General features: G+C 38.6%; 1 protein-coding gene across 3 annotated transcripts in view; it reads right to left on the bottom strand.

Annotated features, from left to right (window-relative positions):
* The window catches only part of pld1.L (phospholipase D1 L homeolog), a 107,836-nt gene that overhangs the window by 68,879 nt on the left and 20,110 nt on the right, over window positions 1-18,847 (bottom strand). For 2 of the 3 annotated variants that reach the window (XM_041562040.1, XM_041562039.1), the window contains exon 2: window positions 16,549-16,619. The gene's annotated coding sequence lies outside the window, so the exon portion shown is untranslated. 3 annotated transcript variants of the gene reach the window in all.

Genomic DNA, 18,847 nt, shown 5'->3' with positions numbered 1-18,847 from the left:
CACTGCCGCAAACGGATTGCTGCATTCTGGACCCCGTGTACCACCACAGTACTTCATAGCCTGTTCATTCGAGCAGACCATAGCTTTTTCCTGCTGCCCTGGCAGGCCAGTCAGATGCTGAATGTGTTTAAAAATGCATGCTTAGCCATCCCAAAAAGCATATACAGGTGTGGGATCCATTATCAGGAAACCCATTATCCAGAAAGCTCCCAATTATGGAAAGTGTCTCTCATAGACTCCATTTTATCCATATAATCCAAATTTTTAAAAATGATTTTCTTTTTCTCTGTAATAATAAAGAGTACCTTATACGTGATCCAAATTAAAGGAATTGCTTGGTGTAAAAATAAAAACTGGGTAAATAGATAGGCTGTACAAAATAAGAAATGTTTCTAATATAGTTAGTTAGCCAAAAATGTAATGTATAAGGGCTGGAGTGACTGGATGTGTAACATAATAGCCAGAACACTACTTCCTGCTTTTCAGCTCTCTTGGTTTACATTGACAGGCAGTAACCAATCAGAGACTTGAGGGGTGGGGGCACATGGGTCATATCTGTTGCTTTTGAATCTGAGCTGTATGTGGAGGATCAATTGCAAACTCACTGAACAGTTATGTCCCATGTGGCCCCCCTTCAATTCGCTGACTAACTCAGAGAGTTATAGAGCTGAAAAGCAGGAAGTTGGATTCTGGCTGTTTTATTAGAGATCTGTTCACTCCAGCCTTTATACATTAAATTTTTGGCTAACTAACTATATTAGAAACATTTTTTATTTTGCACAACCTATTTACACAGTTTTTATTTTCACACTGAACTGTTCCTTTAAGATATAATGATTACCTATTGAAAACAAAACCTGCCTATTGGGTTTATTTAATGTCTACATGATTTTCTAGCAGAACTTAAGGTATTGAGATCCAAATTACAGGAAGATCCATTATCTGGAAAACCCTAGGTCCCGAGCATTCTGGATAACAGGTCCCATACCTGTATTGCATTTATTTTTACAAGCAGCTAAGGGCATTTTTGTCATTTCCAAATGCAATCCTCTATTCTATTGGTCTCTGAACATCAAGTACAAGAAAATGGCGTGTGTTGTGTCCAAAAAAGCACAATGAAACACAAATGGAGTAAAAATGGAATGTTCATGAGTATAACCAGGCAGAATATAATTGAAACAATTACCTAATGCATTAAGGCACGCTCAAATGCGCGTCAAGTGCATTAAAAAAAAAAAAACTGTAAGAACCATTTAATTGCTGAATATATATATATATATTTTTTTTTTTTTTATTTTATTTAGATAGATAGATAGATAGATAGATAGATATAGATAGATAGATATAAGACCTGAAAACTAAATTTCCGGGAAAGGCACTTCTTTCATAGTGCAGATGCATTTTCTATGCCGAGGCTTATCTCTATGTGCCACATGTTAACTGCTAGATTATAACATAATCAGTGGCCTTTGGACCTTATGGGCAGATTGTCAGCAATAAAGGCCACCTAAAGGGATACATCCTGCTGCCAGTAAAGCTGGTCATAGACGCAAAGATCTGATCGTACAAATCAATGATCCATTCAATTTTCGGACCGTGTATGAAGAGTCCCGACATTTTTCATCCGATGAAGATTAGTCGTTTGGTCGATCAGACAGGTTAAAAGAAATCTGTCGGCTGCCGATAATATCTCTGCATGTATTGCCGATCGTTCGATTTTCAGAGGGAGACTGTCACTAGCTGTGGTCGGACATAACATTCGTACGATTGCTGTCAGTGGCAGAACATCAGCTGATCTGTTCTTTAGAACTTTATATGATCGGAATGGTTAGTGGCAGGTCGGGAGATGGGAAAGTCCGATCGTATGATCGGATCTTTGCGTCTATGGCCATCTTAAGACAACTCTAATGAATATAGTGACCTGATATAAGCACAGTTTTATTAAGCAGTTCGTGACACTTTTTAATGAGGTTGTTCACCTTTAAATGAACCTTTAGTATGATGTAGAGAGTGATATTCCGAGACAATTTGCAATTGGTTTTTATTTATTATTATTTTGTTTTTTTTTAGTCATTTAGCTTTTTATACAGCAGCTCTCCAGTTTGCAATTTCAGCAACCTGGTTGCTAGGGTCAAAGGTACCCTAGCAACCATGCACGGATTTGAATAAGTGACTGGAATATGAACAGGAGTACAAGACATGCTATTGAATCTGAATTCAGAATATCTTTACCAACCTATATTTATTTCACAAACTGTCAGTTAAGGGTGATGGCAGACGAGATTAGTCACCCAGCGACAAATCTTCTCTGCTGCAGGCGACTAATCTCCCCAAAATGCCTTCCCGCCAGCAAGAATACTAATCGCCTGTGGGATGGCATATGAATCGCTTCGGTCTCCTCGTAAGGCAACTTCGGACGACTTCAGAAATCCGAAACGATTCGTATGCCACCCCACCAGCGATTCATATTCTTGCCGGCGGGAAGGCATTTGGGGAGATTAGTCGTCAGTAGCAGAGAAGATTTATCGCTGGGCGAATAATCTCCCCGTCTGCCACTACCCTAACAACAATAATTTAATATGTGTGCAATTGTGAGCTATATAAAGAGGTAGTCACAGAGAGGATTTTCTGGCAGCACCATGCTTATTTCTGTGAACTGAAGCATCTAATGAACAGAAAATGAGACATTTAAATCTCTCTAGGGGATCATCTTCCAGCAAGTGAATGTGTTCAGTGAAAGCCCATTAGCAGTATTAGATGATTGCCCCTGGACCCAGTGCTTTGCCAACAAAGCTAAAATATTTTGTACATGTAAACAAACATTAAAAAAAGGTAATGCCCCATATACAGTAAATGTATTACTTACAGTGACCATTTACAAACATACTGTAGGTGCTAAACTGACAATCAGCTCTTTGCTTTCATTTTCTAACATGCATTAAACCGTTAGTAAGTTAGAAACTGATAATTTATTGCTGTTGGCAGCTGTATTTTATCATTATCGGTTATTTAAATAGTGGCAACATATACGCAGCACTTTTTTTTAAGGTGGCATTTTTATACAACATATAATAACATTAACATTTGTCAGGTCGTCAATGTTACATCAAGCATTTCAGTGTAAACGTTCAGCATTTAGAAGTCGAGAAACATTCTTTTCCTTGACCATGGTGGGTTAGCCAATGAAGGAGGGAAATTTCAGGGATCCAGTGGCTGGATGACTGAATATATCACACAAAGGTCCCCATACCATGTCAAATTTATCAGCAGATGCTCTACTCTCATATGTAAGTAAAGACAGACCACAGTATTTACCATCTGGAGCCAGGCTTTGATGGAGGGGGGGGGGAGATGTTCCCATCCAATGGGGGGCTACAGTTTTTTGGCATAAAATAGGAGTATGTGATAGCCCAGTTGTGCATGCGCCAGCAGTATCACAGCATCTAGACAAATAATGGGTGAAAGTATTCTAGGGAATTTAAGGTTGTTGGCCAGGAAATCAATTATCTGGGTCCAAAAGAAGTGTACTAGGGAACATGCCCAAATCAAGTGATAGCAGCATTATACAGCACTTTTACAGAGATTATTCATACCTGTCCCTACTCTACTGGAGTTTACAATCTAAAGTCCCTATCAAATTCACACACTGTACTGCCTATTTTAAAACCTGATCTGTAAAACTTCATGAAGGATTTTCAGTATATTTCCCATGGAAATATAAGGATTATCTAAGGTGCTTGCATGGAAACTATTTGATTTCATCTGGTCATATTTTTTCATTACAGCATGGACAATCAGATTTTGTAGCAATCTCATGCTGTTGCATTACAAGGTTTTGTTGTCCACAAGGCCAGAGTCTTTGGTGTACTTCACTGAAATATTCGGAATGACTTAATTTTAAGAGCATGTAAACTTTTAGCAAAATAAACCATTTTAAGCATGTTTTCAAAAGGGTGTCAAGAAACATGTGCATTATACTGTAGGCAATTGGCAACCAATTCTTTGTGATAGAGATGGAAATGAACGGATTACATGCCTACTGGAATGCAGCTCAGAAAAATTTTCAGCTCAAAAATTTTTTTTTAAAATTAATGTACATACCGCTGCATATACTACAGTCTTGTGACAGAATGCTTTTACTTTCAAATCTCTGCAACTTTGTAAGCACCTTCTTAATAATAAACACACTAATCGGCCCCATGCATAGTATGCGATAATAATACAAAGGTTTGGAATGCCAAACACAGAAGAATTACAACTCCCAGCACCCCTGTAACAGTTGAGCTGCTAGAGGGCTGCAGGTGTATTTAGAAAAATTCATGAAATATGCCATAAATGTATACCCACAAGGACGCTGTTAGTGTCTGTAAGTCAAATCGATAAAATAGCAGCTACAGCTCATCTATATGAAGAGGTTACCCTTTAATGTTCCTGTTCATGGAGAATAAAGGAAGATATGTAATAATTTAGTTTATGAAAGATAATATTTTTCTGCTGTGTTTCTGGATCATGGAAAGATATGAAAAGACTTCTTAACCCCCTAGCACACGATTAAAATGAACATGATATTAATACATTTATCTTGTGCAGGATAAGAGTGGTTTTCTGATTATTAGTGGCTTACCCTCACACTGGACAAACACATGCTTCCTGTGTGATCTACTTATTTATACGTATATATTATGGCAATAGGAACATGCATGCAACAACTTTAGCGATGGCAAAAACCTGTATGCTTCATGATTTGTAGTGATTTCATTTATTCTTAGATGTCAACATATTTCTTTCTACACTAATTAAAAGGAGATTGTAGAAACAACTGATAATTAAAAGGTATAAATCCGTGAAAGTCAAAGCAGACAATTAAACTAAATGTAGACACTAAAATCAATATCTAATTGAGGGGATAAATCCAAGAAGACCTAAAAATACAGTTATCTAACAAAGTAACAAGCATTAAAAGTTTCCTATAGAACACAATGTTATTGTCTCCTGGGAAATTCAACCTGCAGCCTCCATAGGCTGGCTCTACCAAAGAGGAAATATTATAGAAAGAGTAACACCAAACAATTAGTGTTTTAAAGTAATGAAAATTATAAATGTACTGTTGGTCTGTGCTAGTACAACTGCTAGTGCCACTGTAGTTTATATATAGACAAGCGGCTGTGTAGCCATTGGGGCCGCCATGCAAAGCTGAAAAAGAAGAAAAGGCACAGGTTACACAGCAAATAACAGATAAACAGTTATCTGTGTATCCAGTGCTTGAAACATTGCCCCCATGGCTACACAGCCGCTTGTTTATATAAAGTATAGTTGTGTTTCTGAAGCAAACACACCAGTGCAGAGCAACAGTACATTATATTGTCATAACTTTAAAGTAGAACTAAAGGTTAACAAAAGAAGTAGACTAGAAATGTTGTTCAAGTATGGGACCTATTATCCAAGGTGCTCGGGACTTGGGTCTTTGCGTAATTTGGATATTCAAACCTTAAGTCTACTAGAAAATCATGTAACCATTAAATAAACCAAATAGGCTGTTTTTTAAAATTATAAAAAAACATTTTTAAAAATGTGGCTTTTTTGGTCATAATGGAGTCTATTGGAGATGGCCTTTCCGTAATTCTGAACTCTCTGGATAAATGGTTTCCGGATAACGGATACCATACCTGTACATTATGTTTTGGGCTTCTGTACCAGCCCGAGGCAACCACAATCCTTTAGCAGGGAAGATCTGTGTCTCTTAAGATGCCCCAGTAGCTCCCCATCTTCTTTTCTGCTGATTCACTGCACATGCTCTGTGCTGCTGTCACGTACTGAGCTTAGGGACCTACTCACAATATACAGTACACATAGATTATAAATGTCACAGTATAAGGCTGATTAGTAATTAATACAGATAATTACTACATGGCAGTACAAAAACCAGTGCAACTAGCATCAGAATTTAATAAATAGCCTCGTAGCATCAGCTTATATTACAGGACAACCTCATTTTCTGCTTGATAATGTGAGCAGACAAACCGTGAATGGCAAAAGAAATTTGTCTTTAGTTTACTCAGCATTAAGCTCTGCCTCCAGAGTACGGATCTGCAGCGCAGACCAAGATCCAATGGGTGGAACACACATAAATCCATTGCACTTCAATTTTACATCTCCTGATTTTAAGTTTTCCCTCATTTTACATTGCTGTTTTGTGCTCCCACCAATATATTATGCATAATACATTTTCCTGGATTTTACACCATTTTTTTTTCTGGTCCCCTGAAAAAGGTAAAATGTGGGTTCTACTGTATACAGTTTAAAGGATGATCGTGACCTGCAACTAGTTTATCTGACCACAAGGAGCAATCACTTTATACAATTGAGTTATTTCCAATGGAACGGTATGATTTGTGCTCATGATGCTGTGTCACAAATGACTGAAGAAACACTGCTGCTGCTGCCATACATATGGGGGTCCAACAGTGAGACACTTGCCAACTCAGAAAGCCACTTTGATCAGAAGCATAAGCCACACATTACACAGAACAATTCACTGTAGGAAGTAGCACGACACAAAGTGAGCCAGAGGCTGCAGGGCTCAACATACAAGTGTTTTTGTGCAGAGTGAAAGCCCCCACCAGTTGTAGCTGAACTACAATTCCCAGAAGCCTTTTTGTTATGAACATTTGGAGAAAGCCAGGCATGACACCCAAGAGTACGTGCAGCTTTTTTTGGGTTTAATTAAGCATCAATGAAACAATCCTCAGCAGAACCCAAATTCCTGCCAGTAGCATAAACACACAAGTGCAACCCACATTTGAAAATATATGCAGAACTGAACCCTGATAATCGCATTTATAACACGCGCGGCGGCTTCCCTCCCCCTTGTACCAACCTGTGGCCCCTGTGCCAAGGGAAAGCACATCGTGCCAGTTATGAGGAGTTTTCTTCTTCCTGTGTAAACTTCCTCACGCACAGCCGCCTTTAAAATTACCAAAACGAGCGAGGGAGCGCAGACATTCCCTCACCTACCCAATTAGCACACACGGCACGACTAAAGGTTTCTAGCCAACTCCCCACAAGCCTCATGCAATTTAGCCACACCCTCTGGGTTTATTAGCCTATGAGAGCAAGAGAATAAAGTTTGCCAGTGATGTCACTGGGGGCGTGACGTGCACAAGTGTAATGTCTTTACCTGCGCTTGTGGCAAGCTGCAGCGGGTCGCTTTACTAAGCAAAGATGACCAAGAATCGCATTACCAAGGCAACTACGTGCTTGTGTATACTCAGTACCAGCAGCTTACTCACATACTACTTGTACCTGTATTCACAGAAAGCGATTACTGTACAGATGAGAAAACTCACTGTAAAACTGCCCATATACGGATAGTTCCGCTTCTCAACTCGCTGCCGACTTGGTCCGAGGAGGACTTGTCACTTTTGGGTTTTGAGATAGATCCTCAAACGACCCTTGTATTGTCCCATCATTCAGCTGGGAGCCATATGATCAGAGTATCAGATTTATTTAACACACTGCATGGATGGCTTAAATTAGGTCGACCCATGTATGGCAAGTAGGGTTGCCAGCTGGTGGCTAACCCCCGAACAAAGGGGGCGGGGTAGTTATCATTGGGGGTGAAGCAGTGATGTTGGGGTGGCCATGATGACATCAAAGGAAGGCACAATGATGCCCGGTCAGGGTTATTGCATCTCTTATATGCAACTAGCTGGATTTTGGTCCAGTTTTTGCATTGTTTTTAAAGGGGTGATTCACCTTTAAGTAAACTTTTAGTATGTTATAGAATGGCTAATTATAAGCAACTTTTCCATTGGTTTTCATTATTTATAGTTTAAAATTATTTGCCCTTTTCTGCTCCTGACTCTTTCCAGCTTTCAAATGGGCGTCGCTGACCCCCCCATCTAAAAATCAATGCTCTGTAAGGCTACAAATTTATTGATATTGCTAATTTGTAGTAAGGTCTTCTCCTATTCATATTCCATTCTCTTATTCATATCAGTGCATGGTTACTAGGATAATATGGACCAGGTTGCCGACATTGCAAACTGGAGAGCTGCTGAATAAAAAGCTAAACAACTCAAAAACCACAAATAATAAAAAATGGAAACCAATTGCAAATTGTATCAGAATATCACTCTCTACATCATACTAAAGTTAACTCAAAGGTGAACAACGCCTTTAAATGGGACAGAAAGTTTTGAATAGGGATGCACCGAATCCAGGATTCGGTTCAGGATTCGGCCAGGATTCAACCTTTTTCAGCAGGATTCGGCCGAATCCTTCTGCTTGGCCGAATCAAATCCGAATCCTAATTTTCATATGTAAATTAGGGGCAGGGAGGATTTTTTTCCCCCTTCCCACCCCTAATTTGCATATGCAAATTATGGTTCGGATTCGTTCGGTATTATGGCGAATCTTTCTCAAAGGATTCGGGGGTTTGGCCGAATCCAAAATAATGGATTCGGTGCATTCCTAGTTTTGAACAGACAGCCTTTTGACAAGCTGAGATGTCCAGTTGAAACCTCTATCTATTCTGCCCGGTGAGTAAAACCAATCCTTAACTACAGGTATGGGATCTATTATACAGAAATCAGTTCTACAGAAAGCTTTGAAATACAGCAATACTCATTTAGAAAAAATATTTCTTATTACTGATTTGCCTATTTGTGTAATAACAAGATATTAACTACACTTGATCATAACAAAGCCATGTCAAGGTAAGTATCTTGGTATTTAATTGGTTTTCATACATTGGCCAGATTATTGTTCGGGTTTCACAAGGCTGAAAACTAGGGATACACCGAATCCACTATTTTGGATTTGGCCGAACCCCCGAATCCTTCGCGAAAGATTTGGCCGAATACCGAACCGAATCCGAATCCTATTTTGCATATGCAAATTAGGGGTTTTAAGGGGAAAAAAATGTTACTTCCTTGTTTTGTGACAAAAAGTCATGAGATTTCCCTCCCCAACACTAATTTGCATATACAAATTAGGATTCGGTTCAGCCGGGGACAAGGATTCGCCCGAATCCGAATCCTGCTGAAAAAGGGCGAATCCTGGCCGAATCCCGAACCGAATCCTGGATTCGGTGCATCCCTACTGAAAACCGAACAGAAAGTTGAGACCTGAACAGGCCTTAGAAAAACCCGAACTGTTCGGGTTAAAACTGAACAGGTGGCAACCCTAATGGCAAGCTTAACTTAAGGTGGCCATACACTATAAGATCCGCTTGTTTGGCAAGGTCGCCAAACGAGCGGATCTTAACCTGATATGCCCACTAATGGCTGGGTGATATCGGATGAATCCGAACATTCGGCGGCTGAATATTCGGATAACAATACTACGAATTGGCTCCGACGGGTCGCAGGACCGCATCAACTAACCGATGCGGTCCTGGATCGTAGAAAAAAAAAATCAAACTAGACCGATCTATATCTGGCTGATTTTTGGCCTGATATCGATCGGGAGGACTCGTCGGGAGCCCCCACATATGGGCAGATAAGATGCCGAATCGGTCTAAAGGACCGATATCGGCAGGTTTAATCTGCCTGTGTATGGCCACCTTAAGCTCTCCCAAACAGTATGAATGACTAGGCTGCACTGTAGTAAAGTACATCTCTTCTTCTCTAACAAGTAACTACTTGCAGACCCAGACTGTCAATACAGCTTTGGGCATTTTCGGTGATAGGGCGCATTGTTGAATTAAAGGGGTTGTTCACCTTCCAACACTTTTTTTCAATTCAGTGGTTTTCAGATAGTTATCATTGTCTAATATTGAAGTTTAACGTTTCATATTTCATCTTATGTCTTTCTATAGCAGTTCTGGGAGGGGGGTCACCGACTCTGTAAACTGTTCTAAATTGATTGAATTGATTGATTAGTTGACATATTTCATATCTTTGACTCTGCTGAGCAAAATATGTTATAATTGCTTCAGAAATACATAAGAAGGTCAAAAATGAAACTTTTAACTGCAAAGCTAGAGGAATAGTCACAGGTAGTGAAGAACTGGAAAACTGAACTGGAAAAAGTGTTGGAAGGTGAACAACCCCTTACAACGCACTACAGAAGGGCATTTGTAGGCATTTTGTTACCCACATGAACTTAGCCTTAGCAGTTAACTTAGTAGCTAGCATTGGGAACAAGTATTTTAGCACTCTGTTCTAGCTTCAATCATCAGAACTAAAACTGTGCAACCTTCCCCAAGGTTTAGAACTAAATAAGTAACATTATCACCATTCTGCTTTATCAGTTATAAGCCAAATCATTGTGATAAATCTAATACTGCAGTCCTGTGAGCTTATGTTTGTAATATGCAAGGACATTTATGAGGCTGCACATACTAACAGATCAAGTTACATATAAAGAGAAAAAAGAGACAAAAAACTTGTACATTTATAGTTTTTTTTAAACAATAAACATTTTCTGCAATTGCACCCTGCCCTTATTACTTTTGCTGCCAGCCCCTAGTTCCATACCTATGAGGCCAGAAAAATTATTTAAGTGGGCACTTGTAAGATATAAGTATAAAAGTCAGTGGTGAAATCCATGACCACATATAGGGACAAGGCAACAGGCCTATTTAAATTTTTTTGTTGTTGTTCAATGAGTCATGTGACACAGGTCTCATCACTATGATGGCCCAGGGTTGCCTAGTGAAGTGAATATAAAAGATGGGATAGTGTGGAGCACAGCGATAGCTACCCATGTCCTTCCAGAGAAGGGACCTCAGTGGATATGCCCAGGGTGGTGGTTATTCCCTTAAAGCCCCCTTACATGGGCAGATATAAGGTGCCAACAGATTTAGTCCCAGTGTTTAGGGCCCTCTGACATGCTTCTCTGATCCATATCTGGCAGAAAGTTGGAGAGATGTCGATCAGCCGGGCTTTTAAATCCCATCAGGGACCACATTCGTTGGTTGATGCGGTCCTTCATCCGCCCGCTCATTTTTTCCTCACTGTGATCTGATCATTGGGCCCTAGAGTACAAGTACTAATTGTTAGGTTCCCATATTCATGTCTTTGTGCCTTTATCCTCTATTGAGGAGCCAGCATGTTTAACTTGTAAATCCAACAGATATACAGTATGTCATTATTTTTTAAGACCGTTGACAATTAATGTCTAATTATTGTTATTTTTAACCAGTTCATTAAGTTCTGCTTGATGTTGTATGTTGCACATGCTCTGCCAGAGAGCAGCATCAGGGCCTCCAAAAAAGGTTTTATATGTACCGTACATATGAATTTATGTCACATTGAAATTAGTATCAGATGTTGGCAACAAAAAGTTGCACAAAGATGTTATGAATCAAGAAAGCCTGAAATAGAATGGGTTACAGTACAATGAAAATGAGTAAGCATGTTCAGCATTCATAAAGTGATTAAATAAAAGGAACAGGTAGAAACATGTAGCTCTTTCAGTGTATGCATAATGCCTCATAAAAAGTTTTGAATGGCATGATGCTTTCAAGTAAAGAATGGCAGACATCCACATTTCTAAAACTGTCTGCATCCTTTACCAACCTGTACTATTGGATATGACTGGCCATACATGCCAAGATGGTTAAGCAGTATGATTAAAATCAACCAACGTGCCCAACCAAATCTGGGTATAAATGGCAAGCTTTAGGCAACTGCAGATGTAAAAGACTGTGTCCGCCATAGGTAAGCCACTGGATCTCTGAATATTTTTAGGTATAATACATTAGTTAGTGTGACAGTGTTATTTTACTAGAAATAAAACAGGAAAAGGCAAAATACTGAAGGAAAGTTGATTCCAAAAGAAGAAAATGGTTTTACAGTAAGAACCAGAAAAAAAGACAGGCTGTCTAACTAAATACATTACATATTACATGGTCTTTTGTTCTTAAAGGTCAGCTATCCATGGTTACAAGACTTCATGTAAGTATTGATATTAAAGGGGTTGTTCACCTTTGAGATAACTTTTAGTATGGTGTAGAGAGTGATATTCTGAGACAATTTGCATTGGTTTTAATTTTTCATTATTGAAGGTTTTTGAGTTATTTAGCTCTTAAATTTGCATCTTAAGCAATCTGGTAACTAGGGTCCAAATTACCCTAGCTACCATGCATTTATTTAAATAAAAGACTGGAATATGAATAGGAGAGGGCCTGGATAGAAGGATGAGTAATAAAAAGTAACAATAACAATACATTTGTAGCCTTACAGAGCATTCATTTTTTAGAAGGGAGTCAACAACGCCCATTTGAAAACTGCAAAGAGTCCGAAGAAAAAGGCAAATAACTATAAAAAATAAATAATGAAAAGTTGCTTTCATTGACCATTGACCGTTCCATAACATCATAAAATTTACTTTAAAGGTGAACCACCCCTTTAACACACTGATCCAGGCAGAAGCAGAACTGGAATAACATCATTAAAGTTCAAGCAGTTTTGCTTAACAGACACATGGGTACCATAAAATACAATGCCCATTAGAAACACAAAATGCAAAACTTCATCAAGGCTTAACATTAGATGTGAAAAAAAGCTGATGTGCTGCTGCTGCACTTGATGTTAAAATAAAGGCTTTTAACTGAATTGGAGTGCTGCCCAGGGCCTATTTGTACAAGTGATTTTAACAGTGGAGGGACGCTGGAGGAAGTGCACTCATCATTAAGCTGTGCAAAAAAAGCTGTGTACTACCTATTTTTCTATGAAGTAAAACTCTGATGTGAATATATACACCACTTGCAGTATGTGACACAGTGAGGGGAATGTACAGTATAACTAAAGGTGCATTGTACATTGCAATCAGCAAGCAAAGCAGCTATAGAGAAACCTATGGGCTATGTGCTTCTGTAATTGTGTTCAATATTGTACACCCTCCAATTGTTTTCATGTACAAATAATTTTTTTTTTATAGATCACTGTATCATATACTTTCAAGCCAGCAGATCTCGGATATCCATCCAGTTTCCCCTCAGCTGCCGTTGAGCAAACATGAAACATCCGACCTTCCTCTGATAATGTTGGTTTACATGGTGGACTTTGTTTCTTACACAAAAGCTAACATGAACTTAACATTTTTATGAGTAGCTGTCCTGGTCTTTTCTTAATAAATGCATTGACTTAATATGACACAGTATGCTTTTTGCAGTTGATACAATGTTATTGTAATAGAAATGGAAGAGGTTTCGCCTTTCTAGCAGTATCTCAAGCATTTCTTCCTCCTAAGATTTTATTTTTATTATTGACATAGAGGTGCATTTGTTTTGGTTTGAATGTTTGTACAGCAATTATATTTCTATTTTCGCATAAAGCAGCTGAACTGACTATATAGCAGATGCTCCGTGTTCTATTCTTGGAAAAGTCAGTTCCTGAGTTTAGGCCAAAACAAACAAGAAATACAGAGAAAATGAAGGCTGCTCCGAAAATGTACAAATACAGCAATCCTACACGCTGTAAAAACTATTCTCAGATCATTAAAATTGGAGCATTTCATAATCAATAGTAAGATTAACATATTTGTCACTTTGTTATACGGGTTTCCCACAGATCCGCTATTTTTTTGTGCAGAGAAATGAAATAACGTTAAAACAATTATATTTAATTTGATCCATCAATACAATACCCTGTATTGAGGTCTAAAAATGCACTAAGACTACATGGCCTTTTGACCTTCAGTCAACACATTTTTGGACTTTTTTCAGTAAAAGGGGGTTTCATTCATTCCAAAATTGTTGTAGATGCAATGACTGATAGCCCTTTTGCCTGACTAACCTTACTGTATAGTCTTTTAAGCCACAGGTATCTACGTTTGCAGTTCTGTGTGACAAGTCATAATTCGGTTTAAATAACGTAGTTTTTCTTAAAAATGGAGTTCATGCCAGCAATCCTGCTGAAAACCCAAGTGAAAACCAAATTTGTAATCTTTGCGTCCTTTCATGTATTAGTATTCACTAAGATTAATGCAGAGTAACCAATATCATTTACATATAATATGGTCCGTATGATTTAATTCATAAGTAATCTGTGATCCAACATCTCAGCATTTATTTAGACACCAGATGATTCAACATTATTCATTTCTGACCATAGTGCGACATTGGCAATTTGCAGCTGCACTACTATATTATGGTTATTTTAGTTACGGTATCCAGTAATGTCTAAAGAGATGTAAGTTGTGAAATCACAGCTTCCCTCCTCCCATTTTGACATCCCCAGCCACCTGAACACTGTTCTCACTCTGCCTGTGTAGCCTGCTCTTCAACAAAGCAGGCTTTACGTCACATAATTTTATGCCTGGTGATGAGTCCCTGCCAGTTACCTCCGTCAATCTGGATCAGATTCATAGGCACAAACATTAGTAACACAAGGTTTCTTGCTTGGCCCCAGCCCAACTAATATAACTTTTTTCTAACCAGCTCTGAGATCAATAACAACTTTTGACAAGAGGAATATTTTGCATATAAGCATGAAATTACCAGATTGTAACATTATCTTAAAATGTTTTGTACAAAAAGAAAAAAAAATAACACTTTATCAAAACATTACCAGGATAGATATTTGAAACTGCTAATTTATTTTATGAGTAATCTGACACCACTGGTACATGAAGAAAAAAATCTCATGTATTATTTAAGAGGATACAACTTGAATGAATTAAAGGACAAGTTACACCAAAAATGTTCCCTAGCAGCCACACACTGCCAGACAACCATATGATCCCTAAGAAAGTGGAAAGAACTTCAATATTATGTAAGTGCAGATGGATTACATAAAGGTGTTTTAGCATTAATAATGAAATGCTTTATTCTCATCAATCTCTCTCCCTGTGGAGCTTAAAGTCCTATACCTGGCTCAGGATGTTAAGGCTACTGCCACACAAGGCTGTTTCTTTGCAGCCACCAAGGCCCACCGGCCACCAAGGTCTGGGCCTAGGGTGGCAGAAATTTAGGGGGGCAGCATGCTGCCCAACCACACCCACATTGGTTCAGAAACACTGGGAATGTGCAAGAGATTTGACAGTTTTTAAAATTTCCCGTGCACCAATCCCCATTGCTTCAGTCCCGATGATGTAAATTTGAGCGAATAAAAGGGAAGGAACAGGGCACCGAACGTCAGCGGGCCTAGGGGTGCCTGCTATGTAACTCCAGCCCTGCTCATTGTAACTGCCCTGACACACAAGTATACGTTTTCTCAGCAAAATCTGCTGTGTGTGCACACGGGCCGAAGCTGCGGGCACAGTAACTGTGTACTTATCCACTGATGAAAGGAGCGTGAGGCTCCTGAAACGTTTGGCTTCATTTCCGCACATTAAAAGATTTGGAGGTACTTCAAGTACACCAATTGCATTGGCATCGCATCTTCATCGTTTTTTTTCTTCAATTTTGGATATCACGCTGAGTCACGTGACTGGGAGACACGCCGAGCCTTTAATTTACAAGTTACTCTAAGTATCGTGAGTGTATTTGAATTTTCTACACATTGTCAGCACAGTAAGTCCAATGAGCAGGATGAAAATCCAGTTTTACTGGGGGAGTCAAAATTTTAGCCCCCTCCAATGAAATAAATCTCTCATTTTTCCAAGGCCCAGTGCAGTTTTTGAGAGAAAATGAGAAATCTATTTCATTGGGGGGGCTAAAATGTTGACTCCCCCAGTCTCCTTTTCAGAGAAAACTGCACTGGGCCTTGGAAAAACTGTCTAAACACTAAAAAATAGGAATCTTTGGAAAATGGTGCTTCCAATATGCTGAATAAAATAGTTTTTCTAATAGTTTGTCAAGCTAAAGTTCTAGTTTGGGTGGATTTTATATTTTTGGCACAGCTGACAGATTTAACACAAAACAGATGGATCACAGTTGTTATTATGCTGTACTCCTCTCTGTCTGCAGAAATGAGTATCATTACCCCAGTTTGATCATTCTTGTTTTTTTCTGACATTAAGGGCAATTTAATAATGTCCTGGACTCAAATGCAAGGCCAATAAGAGGTGCAAAATTTCACATTGCTCAATTAGAGAACAATTCTGTCAAGGGCATACCTGTGCTCTGCACCTTGCACCTTCAGGCAAGTTGAAACCTGTATTTGAAGCCAGTTATAGGCTCTCCCTCTAGCACAACTGTTGAATGCAGACAGCATTGTATTCATTCTGCAGTTCAAAAGCCTGCTCCTAAATTTACACCAAGCTCAGGCTATGGTTTTTTGCACTTTACACTCTGCCCTGCTGATCATAAAAGAGGCCTTTGAAGTGAAGCGGTTGTCAGAATAAAAAGCATATACATTTGCCAGAAAACATTGTGCTTGAATTATTTGGGAATATTGTTTTTACTTTGACTGTAATCTAAGAGTTTCATGAACATTTACTACACTGCTGCTTGGGGACACCCAGGGCTATGCTACATTGTTATATGTTCTATAAAAAATGGTTGTATAACTAAAAAGGGGTAATTATGTGATGACATTATCACTTTAAGCTATTAATGTGGAGCCAAATGAAAGAAAATGCATGTTAGATTGAAGCATTTCATTTATGAGTATGTACGTGCATCTGTCTAACGAGCAAAGTAACACAAGTACTCACCAACTGATAAAGATGAAGGTTTCACTGTGTATGATCATTCATGTCCCTTTTCATGACAGATATCTTTGTAACTGTAATAAACAAGTATCACTTGGTTATTTTTAACAAGCCTGCATTCTAGCACCATAAATACCACCACACAAATTTAGACAGAAGTTCAATGCAGATAAGTAAAGGAAGTGAAAATCTGTAACTGAGAAGCGTCTAACTGGATTTAAAAAAAATGATAACATAGATTTGCTATTCTATGATAAAATGCCCTTTTCACTGTTCCTTACTTTTGTGCACAAATCTCTAGCCAGAAATACACCTTGTTTAAATATAATGTCTGACCAGTTTTGGCGAATAAAACAAAATTCAGTAAGAAGAAAAAAACTTGAAAATAAACCATAATTCATATGTATAATTATTTTTTAAAAAAAATAAACAAATGTATAGTGTCCTTTAATCACTGTGCCTGTCGGTGCATTCAGATCATGGAGTATAAATTTTTGCTCAAATTCATGTGACTTTTTTTTGCTTTTAGTACACTGCTTTTTTAAATGTTTTGGGTTATATAGTCACTATGGTCCAATTTACACTAGCAACGAGACAGTGGTTTCAGTAAAAGACTGGAAGATGAAGACAAGAGGGCCTAAATAGAAATATAAGTGATTAATAGTAACAATAACATTGAAACTGTAGCCTCACATAGAAATAGTTTATTGGCTGCCAGGTCAGTGACCCCCATTTGAAAGCTGGAAAAAAATAATTCAAAAACTATAAAAATGAAGACCAATTGAAATATTGCTAAGAATAGGCCATTGTATTACTGTATAACTTAAAGGTGAACTACCCCTTTAAATGACCCCTTTAAGTATCTTCCTTGGTACTCATATTATATAGTTTGTACTTGCTTACTGACAGCATTCTTGCTTTGCTTTGTGGCAGGGACTGTAGATATATAATGACATTCAAATTATATGTCCCACAGGCATAGTTGGGACAAGATATGATATAATTTAACCTAGTTGTCAAAAACAAGTGAATGTTTAAATACAAAAACATCAAAACCAATAATGTTACAGATATTGTTATAGATAATGTTTGAGCTTTATTTATTTATTTTTACAAGTGCACACCATGCCACTAAACTGCGATATACTGCCACCTGGAGAAAACAGCAGAGAAAAAAAACATATCTTTTTTGGTTTTGTGCTGCCCTCTAGTGGTGGAGGTGATTATCAATTCTGGAGAGTACAGAGAACATCATGAGACATTATTGGTGCATGGTATTTTGATACAGTCACATGCAGACGACATTAACACTGAGCGCAAAAACATGTCTACTTTTTACAATTTTGAATGCAACTATGTCCAATTTGGAGCAGAGATGCCTGTGGCAATTCATTTAGCCAATTGCTGAAAACAGGCCCGCACTGGAAATCTGTGGGTTCAGGCAAATGCCTGCTGTCAGATGCCATAGAAAGTCTCTATTTATGGGCTGCTGGGGCGCTGTTTGGGCCTCTCTGTAATTGGAATGCCAGGACCTATTTTGACTCTCAGTCCAGACCTGGCTGAAAACAATGGGTGAGATCTAATGGCCTCTTTTGAAAGCACTTAGCCTGCATGCACTGGTCATAAAACTCCACATTGACTTAACATCCCTGTCAATTGCAACAGGATCTACAATTTCCACTATTACAAATCCTGCATCTGTATATCTCATAACTAAATATGCATGTTAGCAAGGTAAAAGCGTAGTTTCCTGGAAGCAAGGAAAAATGCCTTGCCCAACAAGCATACAATCTAATGGGGCATCTTAAGTCTTAATTAGCAATATCTGTTTGCAGTGCTGACATACTGTCTTCCTTTTGCTTTCAATTATAACCAGGCCTGGATTTGTGGAAAGGCCACAAAAGCCCGGGCAGAAAAATTTTAGGGGCGGCATGCTGCTCAGCCACATTATGGTTTTATCAGAAGCACTGGGGATGTGCAGCCCTTTAACACACGTAATCCCCAGCGTACTCCATTGCGTACCGGCGCATACACTGGCGAGGTAGGGATGCACTTGCAAGGGGTGGGGGGATGGGCACCAGGACTAGCCTAGCGCGCCTCAATTCGAAATCCGAGCCTGATTATAAATAAAATAAAGCTTGAAAAAAGAAGTGCAGAGAAATATACTGCTTCTCATTTCTGTGAAAAGTGTTATTGCGCGGCATGGTGAAACTTCCACTTCCTGCTATCACCCTGAAACCAAAGGAAAACTAGTAAAGCACTGAAGTGCTAATTGAAGATGAACTAAGATGTGTGGTGAACT

The sequence above is a fragment of the Xenopus laevis genome, chromosome 5L (assembly GCF_017654675.1).
Source record: "Xenopus laevis strain J_2021 chromosome 5L, Xenopus_laevis_v10.1, whole genome shotgun sequence".
In the NCBI taxonomy this organism is placed as follows: domain Eukaryota; kingdom Metazoa; phylum Chordata; class Amphibia; order Anura; family Pipidae; genus Xenopus; species Xenopus laevis.
The sequence above is the reverse complement of the archived record's forward strand: the minus strand, read 5'-3'. Positions and strand labels throughout refer to the sequence as shown.